The sequence below is a fragment of the Rattus norvegicus genome, chromosome 10, assembly GCF_036323735.1.
Source record: "Rattus norvegicus strain BN/NHsdMcwi chromosome 10, GRCr8, whole genome shotgun sequence".
In the NCBI taxonomy this organism is placed as follows: Eukaryota; Metazoa; Chordata; class Mammalia; order Rodentia; family Muridae; genus Rattus; species Rattus norvegicus.
The window spans coordinates 82,156,911-82,175,553 of NC_086028.1; the positions used below are offsets into that span (position 1 = coordinate 82,156,911).

Sequence of the window (18,643 nt, forward strand, 5' to 3'; positions counted from 1 at the left end):
AGGAACCCGTGTTTATGACTTTTTTTTTTTTTAGTTCTTTTTTTTCCCGGAGCTGGGGACCAAACCCAGGGCCTTGCGCTTCCTAGGCAAGCGCTCTACCACTGAGCTAAATCCCCAACCCCAGGAACCCGTGTTTAATAGACCTTCACCTGTAGTCTAAAGCTTTGAACAACAGGGGCACCCAGCCACCTTTGCTTAGAGCTGGGTCCCCCACCCACCCACCCACCCACAAAAGAATCAACTAAATTTCTAGTGCTGCCATTTTGCATAATTTGCATGATTACCAAGGATCTTGAAGTCTCAAGGCAAAGGGAAGCCAGGAGCCTCAGTGTTTGGAGCACAGGTTGTTTACTGAACTTGCCCACACTTAGTTTGGCTTCTCACTCTCCACTGGACTGTATGTCGTAAGGTCTGAGATTTTCAGGAAGCAAACTTTCTGTGTTGGAATCAGAAAAGGATCTTTAGGAGACTAGGGGGATGGATGGCTGGTGTACTGGAGTCAGAAAGCTTGACTTTGCTTCTCCCTTCAACATCAGTGCCTGCCTTACCTTGGATGAGTCAAGCTGGCTCGCCTAGATACCTGAGCATTAGTTTCTCCATCTGTAAAATGGGCGTCTGGGTTGTTTGCCCTGTGCTAGCTGGGGGACCTAGGATGGCTCTGCACCAGAGTTCTTCCCGGGTGCTCTTATGGAAAATCGAGAGTGAGTGAGATGACATCCGGAAAGATTTCCCTTGGAGGTGTCTCCGGCTCCTTAAATCATGCTGTAGTTTAGCAGTTTGTCACACAGAAACCATGCTGTGGTCACTGGGATTGGCCGCAGAGCCTATGCCAGAGGCTCACTGGCCTCTCCTTTCATGAGCGCTACACACTTGGCCCACGAGAAATTCGGCAGTTTGAGTCTTACTGCAGGGGGTAGTCTGAATCTTTGCCACATCTCTGGTCCCGTCTCAGAAGCTGAATCCCTGGTTAACTCCTGGGCTCGATGAGTCACTTACCAGTATCATATTGGTAGCTATAGGCAACAGCAAGAAGCAGAGGTTAGGGTAGGATTTTGTGGTGGTGGTGGTGGTGGCGGTGGTGGTGTTGTTTAATGACATTTGGGACTGGAGAGATGGCTCAGTAGTTAAGAACATGAACTAGTTCAGTTCTCAAGACCCAGGTGCAGTGTGGCTCACAACCCCTGTAACCCCAGCTCCAGGGGATCCAGTGCCCTCTTTTGGCCTCTGTGGGTACTGCCTTCACATACACAAAGCCACATAGACACATCCATAATTTTTCATAAATTTAAAATCATGAAATTTAGATTGAGAAATCTAGACTGGAACCATTCTTCATCTTGACTTTTCTAAGGCAAAGTCTCACCACTGTAGTTCAGACTGGCCTCAAACTTGCAATTCTCCTGCCTCAGCCTTCCAAGTGCTGAGATTACAGGTGAGCACACCACCCCCCAGCTCTTCATGTGAACCTCAGGCTATAGCTACGGCTACACCGTTCTACATTAAGTCAAGTGTTTGTGTGACAAAGCACAGCAAAAAAGTATTTTGGAGCTTTTAAAAACATGGATTTATGTTTGAGTTTTTCTTTCCCACTGTATGTATGGTGTTTGGGTTTCAACTGCTGGAAGCTGGGTTAGGGAAGCCTCTCTGTCCCCATCAGAAACAAGAAGGTGCCAAAGACCGGGGTACCTCACAAACTCCACATTGTTACCCACCTGTCAAGGACGGCTATCATCATCCCAGGACTATTGTAACTATCTGAACAGGGAACTCTGAATTCTGTGCTGTCTTTCCTGCCAGCTTTGTAACTTTGTAACACCCAGGCAGTTCCACAATTACAGCCGGCTTTTCCAGAAAGACACTTTAGTTTTTTTGTTTTTTTTTTCATGCCAAAACAAATGACTCCTGAACCAATCTACCTTGGCCATCCAATATGTGCTGCCTCTTTTGTTCCCGAACAACCATACAGGTAATAAACCTGTATGCCCCTGTGACAGAGAAAATGTTGGAAGGAAATGGATTTCCATCTCAGATTTCTAAGGTGCTCTACCAAACAATAGCAGGGGAAAAATTATTCAGCTAAATGCCCCTGACACGAGCTGGCATCTAATATGCCGCCCACCTCGCCGGGCATTATTACTTACAGACCTGCCTGTGAGACGGGCTGCTGGGAAGAGCCACTCTGCCTTTGTCAGACATACATTTTAACGCGTTTTTAAATAAACTTATATAGCGAGACCAAGCTGCATGTCTTTTAAACTTCGTTCTTCCATTCGTCTATACCAAGTGCCGTGCAGCAAAATGGATGTGCCTTCAGCTTCCCATGGTCCTGGAAAATGAACCAGTCCACTTAACAATAAATGGTGGTTGCCTCAAACACACATGACTGGTCTAGTGAAGAAGGAAAGAAAGTTGAGCTTAATGAAGTTCAGGGTCTGTGTCCCTGCTCACAGACAGGAAAGGACAAGTGTTTTATAACTGTTTATTGGAGTTAATGGTAATAAATTCCTCACATGTCATGCACTAACTTTAATGTTTTCATTGCTTAGTGATTTAGGTTTCCCTTTTCACATTGTAAATCATGCTGTCCCAGAGAACAGGGCAGGTCGAGTGCCTGCTGTAACGTCCATAATGTTCAGTGGGGAGAGGAGGCTAGTTCACTCTCCCACGCGGCCTGACAAAAAGATGCTTCACCTCATCTTGATTCACTGCTTACTAAACAAGCAATAAAGACAGACGAACGAACGACTGACAGACAGACAGACTTAGCTGCATAACAGAACAAGGCAGAACTTTGTTTGGATCATAGGTTCTCAACCCGTGGATCTTAGCTCCCAAAAGATCAGCAGCGAATGCAAATATTTACATTGCAATTTATAACAGTAGCCAAATTACAGTTATGAAGTAGCAATAAAAGTAATTTTAGGGTTGGGGAGAGGAAATGTATCAAAGAGTCGCAACATTAAGAAGGTTGAGAAACACTGGTTTCCATCCTAAGGAAAGGACACATCTCTGTGAAAACTTTCCAACTGTATTTGTTCCTAAAGTTTGGAGCTTTCCCCCTTTGGGTCCCACTGCCCAATTTGCTGATTTCAAGCCCTTAGCTAGTGAGCTAAGCAAACAGGCTTTGAGATTTCACATTTTCTATTCTGCCATTACAGATTGGGCGATTCAGTTGGGAACTTTGGGGTCTAGAAACATCACACTGATCCTTTCTTCCTGATTCTTTTTCCTGGCTGAGCTCAACTTTGGACTCCCGTGAGCTTTGCCAGAGGAATCGAGAAAGGTTTCACGTCTCCCATTTGTAAGTTTAAAAAACAGGGAGATGCTTTTTTCCCTAAAGGTTCACCTTCAGAGCTGACCCTGAACCTGTACCACTGCACCAAAAAACCTCAAGATGGCTGCCCGTGAGGTCTGGCTGAGGAGCAGCCTTGGTCCAGGAGATGATACACACCAGGTCAAAACCCATTGCAAACAACATTGCTTCCCCATGGAGCCTTTCCTGATGGGGTGTGAGAGCTCTCGTTAGATCATCCACCCTGAAATACCCCCTAGAGAATCATGATAATTAGTTCCTGACTCTTCTTTATTTTCTGCTTTGTTTGCTTTAAAAAGTTTTCTCAATGCCAGGATCTGAAGATATCCGAGTGTCTTTCACTGGAGAGACGTGGAGAAGGCAAAAATCATTGTCCTTCGATTCCTTCTCGAAAGGTTTTATTTATTTTTTTTTAGATTGGCCACTTTATTTAGTAAATTGTCACACCCTGGACCTATTGAACGGTCCTCCAGCCTTAGCTGAGGTCTGCCTTTGTAAAAAGTTACAGGGAAGCAGGAAGGCCCGGAATTCAAAACCCTGTTTGCTAGAAGGGTTTTATTTTGAAAGGGAGAGATACTCCAGCAGTGTCGTGATGACGACCATCAACACTGTGAGTGCTGGCATTCACCTAGAATGCTTGTGCACAGGATGTACCTGAGGGAGTTCAAAGAAAAGGAAAAGGGAAAGCTGCTTCGCAGGGCACAAGTAAAAGAACAAGATTAGGGTACATCATGAAAGGCCAGGTCCTTGGCCACTCGAAACATCCAGCCCTGAAGTAGCTATTACACCAATTTTCTCAAGACTGATCATCCATTCACCTGTCAACTTATCCACCCTTGGATTTGTCCTCACTGAGTTTTAGTTTCCTCTGAATACCATCCCGTGGTACTTTCCTGAAGACAGGCCATGTCTGAGAAGAGTTCTGCTACCCCAGTCGGGCCCTGAAAGAGAACTCATAAATAGACTTCCTGGGACTGGAGAGAAGGCGCAGTAGTCGAGTGGGTACTGCATTTGGGGGACCCACAAATTTGATTCCCAGCACCCATGTCAGGTGTTCATGGACTCCTGTAACTTCAGAGCTCAGGTGCCTCTGCCCTGCATGGACACCTGTACTCGCACACACATAACCACAACCAGACAGACAGACAGACACACACACACACACAAACACACACACCATACACACACAAACACACCACACACACACACACACACACACACACACACACACACACACACACCTTAAAATCTTTTTATAAAAGAAATATACCTACACCAGGCAGTGGTAGCACATGCTTTGATCCCAGCACTTGGGAGGCAGAGGCAGGCAGATCTCTGAGTTCGAGGCCAGCCTGGTCTACAGAGTAAGTTTCAGGACAGCCAGGGCTGCACAGAGAAACCCTGCCTCAAAACACAACATCACTTTTCTCCTCCTGAAGCCCTTTGAATGTCTGTATATTTTTCCCCAGATTCCCTCTGCCTTTCCATCATTCTCCATACACTGCTCTTTGTGACTTCTGTCCCTACTTCTTCTCTGTCCCTTTAGAAGTGTCCTTTCTTTTCCTTTTTTTTTAACTTTCCTGTTTCACATTATCAACCCTAAATTAAAGTAGTAAATATACAGCAGAACAAAAATTACTACTTGTAGCTTGAAAATGATTTATCTACCAAATATTCACCCCATATTGTCTTCTTAGAACCAAGAGTCCCTTTGGACAAGAAGGGGTTTCAGTTCACTTTAGCAGAAATGTATCCTACTGTGTGTATGCCAGACCCCTGGGGATATGGAGAGAAACAGGTGTGTGAATAATGACTTACACTGCCCTCTATCAAAGGGACCACATTTCCCGCTGGCAGCTTTTCTTCAGGCTTCAAGAAATTAAATAACACTGTTTCCTGCGTGTGCTCTAGAGAAGGGTCCTTCTTAGTCTTACAGCTAACTAGAGTACACCTTACAATGAGTCTGGAATACGTACATGGTCAAGTTCCTCCTCCAACAGCCTTCCCTTCCGTACCTAGAGAGTTGTCGCAAAAACCCCAGCAAGTCCTCCCTTAGCACTGGACTCTTGGTTACACCGCCCCATTTTCCTCTAGGTGCTAACCCTTCATCCACATCCTTCCCAGCACAGTGTCAGCTCTCTTCCCTTGAATGAGAGATCTGTGTTCGCCCTCCTCTCTGGTGCCTGCTGTCTTGGCCTACAGCTATATTCTTCCTCCCAGGAATAGCACATACCTTTTCTGTATCCTGTTCAAGACCTATGACAGACTCCGTGTGTAACTCAGGTCTCACATAAAACTAAGCAAAAAAATGTAATCACAGAGAATGTCCCAGTGAAGTTTGTAGTCCCTGGAAGCCTAGACTGTCATATAAAACCTCACTACAGAAAATGATATTAGAGCCGGAATAGACGCATGACCCTGCATGGAGAAAACGGAGGAAGGTGTTCAGGCTTACATTTGAGTTGGATCTTTAGAAAATGGGAGCAGAGAAGGAAAATGCCAAACAGCCAAAGCAGTATAATCAAAGGCTCGGCTCACGCCTGAAGGTGGAAATTGTTATTCATCAGACTCAAAGTGCTGGGCAGTGAAAGGTTCAGAGATGAAGCGGGTGGGCTGTATACAGCCGAGTGCTGTGTGGAATTTGTGAGCGGAGCTGTTTGCATTTCGTAGGCAACGGAGAATCCTGGAAGGCTTGAGATAAGGAATGTGACTTGACTAGACTAGATCCAAGTTTTAGGTGACTTCTGGCCATGATGTGTTAAACAGGAAGTGGGCTGGTTAAGTGGGGAGTTCAGAGCCAGAAGAAGCAGTGCGTGCCTGTGATCCCAGCACTCGATCAGAAGGAGCAGGAGGATCTCAAGTTCAGGGCCAGCCTGAGGAAGTAACAGTAGACCTGGGTAAAACACTTTTCTTTATGTTTCCTTTTCTGCCTTTGTGGGGTTTTGCCTTTGCGTTTGGTTGGCTGTTTGTGTTTGGTGGTGGTGGTGGTGGTGGTGGTGGTGGTGGTGTGGTTGATGATGTTGTTATGGAGGATTTTACAGGTTTTGTGCTGGGACTCGAACCCAAGGTATCACGCCTGTCAAGCACATGCTCTACCAAGGAGGTGTATACCAATACTCCCTGTTCTCACAGTTCAGTTGTGGAGTATAGAAATGTGTTTAGAAATGAAATTTTGTCATCTCTTATTAAAGATATGTTCTCAAGTGCAGTTGTGGTACACACCTTTAGACACAGCATCAAGAGGCAGAGGCAGGCAGAGCTTCATGGATTCGAGGCCAGCCTGGTCTACAAAGTGATTTCCAGGACAGCCAAGGCTACATAAAGAAACCTGTCTCAAAAGATAGATAGAGGGGCTGGGGATTTAGCTCAGTGGTAGAGCGCTTACCTAGGAAGCGCAAGGCCCTGGGTTCGGTCCCCAGCTCCGAAAAAAAGAACCAAAAAAAAAAAAGATAGATAGATAGATAGATAGATAGATAGATAGATAGATAGATAGATAGACGGACAGACGGATGATGGGTGGATGGATAGATAGATAGCTGGGTGGACAGATGATGGATGGATAGACAGACAGACAGATGATGAATGGATAGATAGGCAGACAGACAGATGGATGATGGATGGATGGATAGATAGATAGCTGGGTGGACAGATGATGGATGGATAGATAGATAGATAGATGAATGGATAGATAGGCAGATGATGGATGGATAGATGGATGGAGAGAGAGAGAGAGAGAGAGATGCTCTACAGTGATGTGTACATGATGGTGCCTAGCCTCAGGATGAGGTGAAAATATACTACAAGATTTGTGAAAAGCCGGGGCTGGGGATTTAGCTCAGTGGTAGAGCGCTTACCTAGGAAGCGCAAGGCCCTGGGTTCGGTCCCCAGCTCCGAAAAAAAGAACCAAAAAAAAAAAAAAAAAAAGATTTGTGAAAAGCCAACCAGACATTCCTAACTCCCCTCTTCCTCCTTCTTAGAATGACAAGGCATCTGGAGGATTGCAGGACCCCTACTTTACACTGTTGCCACTTACTGGGGCTTGACTACTAGAGAGACTTCAGGTCATGCGATTCCATCACTAACAGTTACTTCCTTACAGCTAGGATACCAAACAGAAGAATTTAAGGGAGTAAAGCTTACTTGGGCTCACAGTCTCAGAAACTTAAGAACATTGTAGCAGGGAAGGCATGGCCGAGTTCATGGTAGTGGGAGTATTCAACCAGGTAGAGGAAGAAGAGGAAACCAAGCCAAAAACAGAGTTGGGCTACCACTCCCAAAGGCCCACCCTGGAGACCTAGATTGGCCATCCAGACCCCCTTTTCTAAAGGTTCCACAATCTCCCCCCAACAGCGCCACCATCTGGAAGTCAAGTGTACGAACCCACAAGACAATTTCAAAGTCAAACCATAACACAAACTGCATTACAGACACCAGAGCATTCTTGGTCTAGATGGTGTGGATCCTGCGGCCATAACGCATGTCTACTGACATCCACATATTCAACTCTCTTCCATGGATCAACTGCAGTTCTGAGGGAACCCATTTTTTTCCCCAAGGAAATAAAGTGCTTTGGAGATCTTTGACAGCATCAATTATGAAAGCACAGATTTGTTTAGTGACTACAGACTGCAGCATAACTGAGATAAATCATGGCTCCCTTTAATTGACTCTCCTTAGAAAGCAGATCAGAATGCAAATGAGTCACATCATCCTAGAGAAACTCTAAATCTGTTCTTATCCTAAAATGATTCAGAATCCATGCCTTTCAACTAATCAGAGTGCGTCAGGATACCGTGAATGACAAGCAGCAGTTATATTAAGTTACCCATTCTTTAAGATGAACTCCTTGTGAGCTGGAGAGGGCTGGAGAGATGGCTCAGGGGTTAAGAGCACTGACTGCTCTTCCAGAGGTCCTGAGTTCAAATCCCAGCAACCACATGGTGGCTCACAACCCTCTGTAATGAGATCTGATTGATGCCCTTTTCCCGTGCGTCTGAAAACTTTGACAGTGTACTTACATAAAATAAATCTTTTTAAAAAGCTTTCTTAAAAAAAAAAGATGAACCATTTGCACCTGCTGGATGAAGCTGACTACTGCCTGTCAGCCTTGGTATATCGAGGTTACCACACCCAGAGGTAGAAGGCCTCTGTCCTAAGGTGTGAGAGAAGGACCTCTCCAGAGACTACAGATCTCTTCTGTGTTTCTCCTTAAGAAAGTTCTCCACCCTGTGAATATTCATCACTTCTGCAGAGCACCTCGGGTCTTCTCACTGTTGGTAGAAGGCTCTGCAGATCGGAACTCAATGTATATGTTTGGCTCAATGATCTTTTTAAAACTAAAAGCTTTTCCAAGAGTAAACTGTGCCCACGACCCTAGCATGTTCCTCTGCTGTAATGAGATGTCCTTCTGCAGATGGCTCTTACAGCCAGCAAGAAAACTTCCAGACCTTCGTGACCACATACAGCTTTTTTGAGCACTCCATGTTGCTTCCTCTAATAATATCCCTCAAAGCTTGGTTTGTGTGCCCTGTTACTGGATCTGAGACATGTTTTCTTCCCTATGTCTCTCGACTTATCGGATTACACACAACTAGAAAGCAAAACGACCTTACGGATCATCAGAGTATGAGTAAATAAGAAATACAGGACCTTAAGGGTTCATGGTGACACACACCTCTATTCTCAGCATTCAGAAGGCTGAGGCAGGAGGATCACAAGGACTAGGTCAGCTTTCCCTTTATCACAAGACTGTGTCTCAAAAAAAAAATCCTGAATTTTTCATTTCACTGCTGTGTCTAAATGCAATGCCTTGCTTGGCTTTTTCTGCAGTGGAGATGAACTTAATTGGCTGTTACAGTGGTTTGAATAGGAATGGCCCCCATAGACTCAGGTGTTTGAATGCTTAGCCCATAAGGAGTAGCACTATTAGGAGGTGTGGTCTTGTTAGAGGAAGTGTGTCACTATGGAGGCAGGGCTTTGAGGTCTTATTTGCTCAAGCTGGGACTAGTGTGACAGTCTTCACTCTGTCACACTTAGATAAGATGTAGAGTCCTCAGTTCCTTCTCCAGCTCCATGTCCGCTTCTGTGCCGCCATGCTTCCCCACCATGATGATAATGGACTAAACCTCTGAACTGTAAGCCAGACCCAGTGAAATCTTTTCCTTTATTAGAGTTGCCATGGTCATGGTATCTCTTCTCGGCAAGAAAACCCTTAGACATTTGTCCTGTGTTCACCCCCAGCCTTTCGTCAGCACTGTGCTTTTTCTCCACAAACACATAACACATTCATTCAGCTTAAAGCTGTCCGTCAAGTGGTTTCTCTGGGCTGGGGATTTAGCTCAGTGGTAGAGCGCTTGCCTCGGAAGCGCAAGGCCCTGGGTTCGATCCCCAGCTCCGAAAAAAAGAACCAAAAAAAAAAAGTGGTTTCTCTGTCTTTGACCCCTTTACAGCCTAAGTTGATTGATAATGATTTAGACTTTTTCAGCTTTCATGTATTTATCTAAATCTCTTAATGAGCAGAGCACAATGACAGAAAAGTGTGATGGGCTGAGTGCAAGTCCAAGTGCCTAGCTGTGGGAGCACAGAAGGTAAAACATTACGTGAGCGTACCCCTGAGAGCCACCTCTCTGCATCAGAAGATGCACAGTCCCTGAAGACACCACAGACAGGCTACCATCGGCTTGTTCCCAAAACTTGAGAATGAGTGGGAAAGTTAACCCAGAAACACAAGAGACTAAGGACAAGTAGAACTGGTCTTACTAAAGAAGGCAACGGGGGCTGGAGAAATGGCTCCATGAAGCATTGGCTCTTCATCCAGAGGACCTGTGTGTAGTTCCCAGCAGCTCACTCTTGCCTGTAACTCCATGTCCAGGGGTCTAGTACCCTCTGCTGGCCACTACGTGTGTGTTCGAGTGTGTATGTGTACATTTACACACACACACACACACACACACACACACATACACACACACATAGATTTTAGTTTAATATTTTTAAAGGAAATTGTGGCTTTGCACAGCTCAGCAGACAGACAGATGCCTTCAGTTAGTGACTTGGAATGAAGAGGCAACCTGACCATTCCCAGTCTTCAAACACCAGATCTCCAGCCTCCTCCTGCCAGATTCCCCCTTACCTGAAAACCACTCCGCCACCCACCACCCTGTAGCTTTAGGGTTGAGTGGATTTGGCTTCTTCTCAAGGCAGCTGAACTTGAATTAAAAGGAAGAAGAATGGTAAGAGACGTCAATAACAAGTTGGGAGGAAACTAAGCAGGGAGTAAAAAAAATGCTTTTTTTTTTCAAAACTCTTGGTCTTCTCAGGTCGAGTTAGCAGGAGAGACCAAAGCTGTGGTAGGAGTTAGCAGGCACCTGATTTGTTCTACAAGGGCTGCACCGTTTTCGTAGGGGGATCAGGTGGCCTCCTGTGCCATTAGCCTTGTGCTGTGTGTTACCAGCTGACTTCTCCAATTCTCTTTTCTCAGTGGGCTAGAACACAGCTGGTTAAATAGGCCGTGACACACATAAGCTCCCATGTCTGCTTTATTGACTGCTTTATGGAAATGTATCACACTCCAAAGGGTCCTCATTGTTGTTGCCACGAGGAGCTGACTGAAGAGCCACGTTTAGCGCTGAGAGACGGAGTCCTGCCCTGTCATTTTTTTGTCTATGGCAGGGTTGGTTTCCGGGTGGAATGTGAGGGTTTAAAGGATCGGGATGAAGAGAGAAGGATGTCTGAGAATTTCTTTAATCTTCATTTGTCCTGGGAGTTGGGCAGCCATCACTTCTGAGTAAAACACTCCTCCGTTGATCTTATCTTTATGGCCAAACATCCTTTAGCTAAGTGAATCTTTCCCCTTATGTGGGTTGCTCAAAGAGATTCGGTTAAGTGTAGTCGCGGTGAGAGATTATGACATTAATGCAATTCTGCTTTGTGCTGATAGAACGTGATACATGCGCAGGTTGATACGAGAGGACCATTTGTCCCTAGTAAATTGAGACAGTTTCTAGGTCTCTTTTCCTTGTGATGGTGGTAACTTCTATTCAAGTAACAGACAAAGAAAGTGTCTCTTTTTACAATTTTATCTATGGTTTTTGGCTTGCACAGTTATGGTTGCTCCCTATCTTCCCAGCATCCTGGAAAACATCTACATACTCTCTATAAGGTCCGGAGCCATTTGTTGGACGGGAGGGGGAGGGGGGGGACTCAGTTGTAGAAGTCTCCTGCCTCACCTCCCATACTGTGCCTACCCATAAGCCTTCTTCAACTGCCACGATTTAGTCAAGACCCTGAAGGTCACCAAAATAGGAGACAGTGAAAGCAACAGAATGGCTCCCATCTTTCTTGCATAGATTCAGCCGACGGTCAGCGAGCTGACGTGCTCCAGCCCTTCAAGGAAAACAACTAACAGGGAACTCACAGCACAGCAGTGCCTGTCTAGTCCGTCAGAGACTGATTGTGCTTGGTTATCTATTTTTTTTTTCATGAGCATTTTTAATTTCTTCTAAAATCCCATTTTCCCCCCACGGTGCATCAGGGAAACTTACGTGAGATATTTCACAAATACAAAAAAAAAAAACCCCTCCAATGTGTAAGAAAGCAACATAATGCGTCTAACTGTTTACATACAAAAGCACAGTGTATAAAAACCATCCCCAGGCCAGATTGCTCGTCGGGATCTTGTTGGGGAAGAACCAAGTGGGAAATTCAGTGCCCAGATTTTAGCAAGCTGAGTTCAGACTCTGGGGAAGAGGAGGTGGGGAGGGCACCATCCCCGCAGGCCTAGAACTAGAGACTCAGGAGTTTAGACGTCTCTGTGCATCCAGCCTTTGTTTTCCTGGTGGTGGTGGTCTTGGGTTTCACTTGGTGGGGAGAGAAAAGCCTCATGCTGATAATGTACTGAAAGTAAATGAAATTAAATAAGCGAAGCGTGCTCGTCACTACTTCCTCCCCCCTGGGTAATTCAATTCAAGCTCTGTCTGTGATGGCAACTCACAGGGGCTGTCTCTGTCACCCCGCTGGGGCCCGGAGTCTTAGCATCTAAATAAAAGTTTCACTCAAGCATTTTTTATGCTCCTGCCGGCAGGATCAGTGAGCTGGTGTGGGTACATTAATGTAATATTCATACGCACAGACTCTCCCCGCACACAAGGCGATGTCTTTCCATTTTCATAATTATAAATGTTCCACAAAAATGGCATTTAGATTTGCATTTAAAAAAAGGTTTGAATTCCAATAAGACTCTTAACATGTCTTTTATGATTCAGACTTTTAGCAAGAAACTCTCTACATTTAGCAAGACCTTTAAAAAGAAGAAACTTGTGGAGAGAGATAGCTTGGGGAATCCCATCTCTCTTGGTCCCTGTGCCTTTCATTTGAATTTGAGGCCTCCAGGAGCAATTTTTTGAACGGTGTTTCAGAGAAGAACCTTCTTCAGACCGCTTTCCCTGTACTTGTTCCTCACCTCACTCGACCTCCCACCTGCAGGGCGATCACGTGACCCCCACCGGCAGAGCGACCATGTGGTCCCCACCTGCAGGGCGATCACATGACCCCCACACGCAGAGCGATCACGTGGTCCCCGCCTGTATGGTGATCACGTGACCCCGCCTGCTGGTCGTGGTCATGTGACCTCCCACCATAGAAGGCTCACATGACTACCAACTGCAAAAGGATCACCACTCCAGGGACTAAGCCACTACCTAAAGACTATACATGGACTGACTCTGGACTCTGACCCCATAGGTAGCAATGAATATCCTAGTAAGAGCACCAGTGGAAGGGGAAGCCCTGGGTCCTGCTAAGACTGAACCCCCAGTGAACTAGACTGGTGGGGGGAGGGCGGCAATGGGGGGAGGGTTGGGAGGGGAACACCCATAAGGAAGGAGAGGGGGGAGGGGGATGTTTGCCCGGAAACCGGGAAAGGGAATAAAACTCGAAATGTATATAAGAAATACTCAAGTTAATAAAAAAAAATTTAAAAAAAAAAAAAAAAAAAGGATCACCACTGGTTCTCGGTGTTTTCAGGGGAGCTAGAATTTCAGACTGGTGGGAGTAAAAACAGAAAAACTTTAAAAATGAACTCCCATTTGTTGGGGTTCATCTCAGACATGTACCCCAAGCCCCATCTGAAAGAATTTATGCCAAACACAGAGTTTACTCACCGTAAAAAACCCACAAATGAAAACAGCTGCTGGGCGTGGCCAGCCTGGTATGCCATACTTCAAGTTCCAGACCAGCCAGGGCAACATGGTGAGATCCTGTCTCAGAAACCAAAAGAGGCGCAGAGAGGGAGGGACTAAGGGGGAGTGGGCGGGGCTTGGGGAGGAGGCGGAAAGAAAAGATAAGATTCTATGTGCAGGGAAGTTAGCAAGAAGATGATTGGATAAAAACAAACAAAAAGCAATCACATAAAGTCAAACGAAGACTCCTGCTTTACTGTTTTTTTTAGGGGGCGTGTGTTCATGACATGTGCACTTGGGTATGATGCGCATGTGTACACGTGAGTGCAGTTACCTGTGAAGGCCAGAGGCATCAAATCCTCCCTGGATCTGAAGTTACAGGCAGTTGAAGGCTACTGAGCATGGGTTCTGGGAAGCAAAAGAGCAGCACTTGCCATCTCTCTGACCTCTCTGATCTATGCTTTTGTGCATGGTGTGCGCTCGTGCCTCTCTGTGTGTGTATGTGTGTGTGTGTGTGTGTGTGTGTGTGTGTGTGTGTGTGTGTGTTTTAAGGGTTTTTTTTAACTCGTTTATTTTTATTTCACATGCATTGGTATTTTGCCTGCATGTATATCTGTATGAGGCTATCAGATCACTTTAGAACTGGATCTGCCATGTGGGTGGGAATTTAACCCAGGTCCTCTGGAAAAGGAGCCAGTGCTCTTAACCACTGAACCATCTCTCTAGTACCAAGATTTGTATTTTTATGTGTATGAGTGCTTGCATTCGTGTATGTACATCCAGCCCATAAGGTCCTGCTGTCTTCAAAATTTAGATGAGGGACAAAAGTTGCAGTCTGTGAGACACCATGCAAGTGCTGGGAACCAAGTAAAAGCAGGGCATACCTTCAACCACACAGCATCGGGCTCTGTGATCAATGTTATAAAATCTAGGCCTGAAACTGCTTAGAAGTAAAATGGCAATCTTAGTTGTGGGGTGTGTGTGTGTGTGTGTGTGTGTGTGTGTGTGTTTGAGTGTTTGAGGTGTACTGGGAATTGAACTCAGGGACTCACATTCTAGACAAAGCAAGGACGTTTCTACTGACCTGTAGTTCTAGCTCAAAATACTTTATTTTATTTGTTTAAACAAAGAAGCAAATAAGGCACTGAGAAAAGTGATGCTTCATGGCCACTGCTGAAGCGATGTCGGCTACTGAGCGGTATAAAAGTGACTGATTGGCAGGAAAAATTCATTCACCCTTATGTTCAAAGATACACACGGGTGCCCACTTGATTCATTTATGGTCGTACCTTATTTTGAAGTGCGTGTTTGGTTTGATTGTTTTTTGGGATTTTTTGGAGATTTGTTTTAATTACGTGCATGTGTGTTGGGGCGGGGGAGGTGTATGGGTGTGAATACCCACAGAAGCTGAAAATGGCGTCAACCCTTGGAGCTGGAGTTACAAGGGACTTGGAGCTGCCTAAAGTAGGTGCTGGGAGTTGAGGGGCAGGGTCGTTTGTTTGTGTTTGTGTTTGTGTTTTATTTGTTGTTGGGTTTTGGTTGATTGGTTGGTTGGCTGACTGTTGTTGTTGTTGTTTGGAGTTTGGGGCTTGGGATTATTTTGTTTTATTTTATTGAGACAGATCACACTATGTAACCCTGGCTGGCCTCAAACTTGCTAGGTAGAACATGATAACCTTGAACTCACAGAATTCACCTGCTAATGCCCCCTAAGTGCTAAGATTAAAGTCATGCTTGCCTGGATTGCCTTTTTTTCATAACTTTTTAAAAAATAACTTTGTTTGGTGGGTTTTGTTTTGGGGTTTTTTTTCTTTTCTTTTCTTTTTTTCAGAGCTGGGGACCGAACCCAGGGCCTTGCGCTTGCTAGGCAAGCACTCTACCACTGAGCTAAATCCCCAACCCATTGTTTTGTTTTTTTAAGCAAGGGTTTGTTTTTTCTTTTAAGACAACATTTCCCTGTGTAACCCTGGCTGTCCTACACCTCGCTCTGTAGACCAGACTGGCCTCCAACTCAGAGATCCACCTGCCTCTGCCCCTAGAGTGCTCAGATTAAAGGCGTGCACCAACACTGTCTGGAGAAGTAACATTTCTTTGATTATAATACAATTATGATATTTCTCCATTCCTTTTCCAGCCTCCAAACCCTCCCACATACCCATCCCTGCTCTCTTTCACATTCATGGCCTCTTTCTTCACTAACTGTGATTACATGCACGTATGTCTATACATATGTAATCTTAAATGTAACCTGTTCAGTCCGTATAATGTATTTGTGTGTATGTTTTCAGAGCTGACAGTTGGCACTGGACAACCAATCGATGTTCTCTTCCCTAGGGAAGGTTACTCCTTACACTCCTGACGTCCCCCAGTTCCCTAAAGTTCTTTGTATAAAGCAGAGGCCTCGTGGACCTTTCCCTGTCTGGTTTAGCTTCAGTGTCACTTCTTCAGCTCACATTTGGGCGAGACTTTACATGTTCAGCATCTGACATTACTAGGAGACACAATCTCACCTCGAAGTCCTTGTTCCTCTGACTCTTTTTTTTTTTTTTTTTTTTGCATTTCTGAGAAAACTTTATTGGCCTTTGGATAAAGTTTATTTGCCAGGAAGGATGATGCCATCATACTTCTGCTGGAACCAGCGCATGGCCTCCTCTTTGCTGATTCTGTGTTTGTTCCTCTGACTCTTAAAAAATTTCCGCCCCTTCTTCTGCAATGTCTCCTAAATTTCAGGCACAGAAGTGTTTTGTAGATGTAGCCACTGGGGCTGGGCTGCACAGCTCTAAATTTTTACTGGTGGTGTGTTGTGTCAGATATTTAATCTCAGTCGGGGGTTTCTACCCCACGTTTAATCATTCCGTTCCTAGATAAAAGACCACACAACTTTTATATTTATAAGCCTTTAATGTGCTAGAGCCAGGCAGACATCTATCCTCTAAACTGTTATCTCTACTTCCCTATCCATAACCCTGACTCATATCTTACCATGATCCGCCTGGGCCGCTCTTAACTCCAGTTGGTCAGCCCTCATGGCCATGTTTTCAGGACTCACCTACCCCGAGGCATCTTCTTTCTACCTACTTCTCTATTTCCCTGTGGTCTCTTCTCAGACTCCAAGCCTGTGAACCGAAACCCCACTTACCTCTCTTCTGCCCAGCAATAGACTGTCTGAATCTTTATTTCACCAAGAGTTTTAAGAGGAGGAGCAAGGTCACATGGCTTTACTTTGTGTTTGTGCAGATTATCTCCTCCCTGGAGGCAACCAGGCCTGGGGTGGAGGTGTATTTAGCATTACACTACATAGCAACAGACCAAACCTCAACAACTGTGCTTTTCTGTAGTGATCTCTGCCTGTTGCAAAGAAACATTTCCTGACTAAGGAGTAAAGACTCCACTTATCTGTGGCATAAGGACAAATACTTAGAGACTGTCATTAGGGGTTGTGTTGGTTTAGTGAATTAGAAGTTGTAAATTCTCCTCCAATAAGCATGGCTTTACCAGTACTGAGTAGTTAGCTCTAGTACTGGGAATGAGTTCATAGTTGAACAGATGTTGAAAACCTCTGGTTACTGCCAGGGCAATGTGCCAGTGTTGCACTTATAAGGCCGCACTGGTCCTCAGTGTGGTTCGTAGGCCTGAGAGCCAGATAGGGCTGCCGGTTGACTCTCTCCTTCCGGAGTTTGCATGGTATCATCATAACCTTTTAAGAAGTAGTATTTTTATTTATTCTTTGAAAATTGTACAAATGTAGACAATGTGTTTTGAATTGTTTGGTCTATAAATTTTGAAGTAAAATATTCGGGTCAAAGAACTAAAATATGAATAGTAAGTGTCTGTTACCCTCTCTTCTCCATTGGTCCTAAGTCAGAAAGGTAAAGTTGAGATCAGTGATAGCACTTCAGAGAAAGGCACTTGCAGAGTCTGACAACCTGAGTTCAATCCCCAGAACCCCATGTGGTAGGAGAGAACTGACTAAACACACACATACACATATGCATGCTGCACACACACATGCATGCACACACACACACACACACACACATGCACGTGCACACATAGACACATGATAAAATAAATGTAACTTTAAACATGTTTCAAGAAATGTGAAGTTGGGCTGGGGTTGTGGCTTAGTGGTAGAACATACGCCAGAGAAGAAAGGAGAAGGCAGGAGACAGGAGAGGAGGGAGAGAGGAGGGCCATGCTGAGTTACGGTTTTCTGGACTTTAGGGGAGCTAGTCGCAGTGGTTCATGTGTATAACCTCAACGTTCAGGGTGTGAAGACAGGAGGATTACAGGACCAGGGCAGCTGGAACTGCTGTTCTCTTTTGTTTTATTATTGAGAAGTAACTTCTCTCCTTAATCTTTTGCCCCTCCTTTCTGTGAAGCAAGTGTATAAGCCCCAGGCAGGAAGATGAATTAGGAGTTTGGCGTCTCAATAAATTTGTACCTAAGGAAACTATTAAAAGCCAAGAATGTCACTGTCCTGCAGTTAAAGGTTGATGTCAGCCCCAAGGTCTCCTTTTTTTTTTTTTCTTTGCTAAAGTTTCTACGATTCTTAGAAACACACACACACACACACACACACACACACACACACACACGTTCTTAGACACACACATGGCCCATTCTTTGAAAAATCTGGGTTGGAGAGATGGCTCAGTGGTTAAGAACACTGACTGTTCTTCCAGAGGTCCTGAGTTCAATTCCCAGCAACCACATGGTGGCTCACAACCATTTGTAATGAGATCTGATGCCCTCTTCTGGTGTGTCTGAAGGCAGCAATAGTGTACTTGTTTTATATAATAAATAAATCTTTAAAAAAGAAAAAGAAAAACCTGAGATCTGGTGGCTATTGCCAAATTCACCTTTCATAACCGATCTTCGTGAACTTCACAATATTTACATTCCCCAAAGTAGCCGTCCAAATGAAACAGGCTGTGGTGGTTTTCTCAGTAGGTTAAGTGCTTTCTGTGTGCACATGAGGACCAGAGTGTGGGCCCCTAGCTCCTACATAAAATCTGGACAAGGTATACTAGTCTATTAGCCCAGCTCTGGGGTATGGACACAGATTCCCCAGAATTCACCAGCATAGCCTTGAGCTGAGCTCCAGGTTTAATAAGAGACTCTGCCTCAAAAAATGGGGTATAGAGCAAAG

At 44.9% G+C, this 18,643-nt stretch overlaps 1 protein-coding gene across 7 annotated transcripts in view; it reads left to right on the forward strand.

Moving 5' to 3' along the window:
- Skap1 (src kinase associated phosphoprotein 1) overlaps positions 1-18,643 on the forward strand; it is a 307,146-nt gene that overhangs the window by 234,950 nt on the left and 53,553 nt on the right. Inside the window, exon 1 of one of the 7 annotated variants that reach the window (XM_063268504.1) lies at positions 12,903-13,072. The exons of 5 other annotated variants lie outside the window; for them this stretch is intronic. The gene's annotated coding sequence lies outside the window, so the exon portion shown is untranslated. Of the gene's footprint in view, positions 1-12,902; positions 13,073-18,643 lie in introns of those variants that run through there. One more of the 7 variants, XM_039085327.2, reaches the window with a different exon arrangement.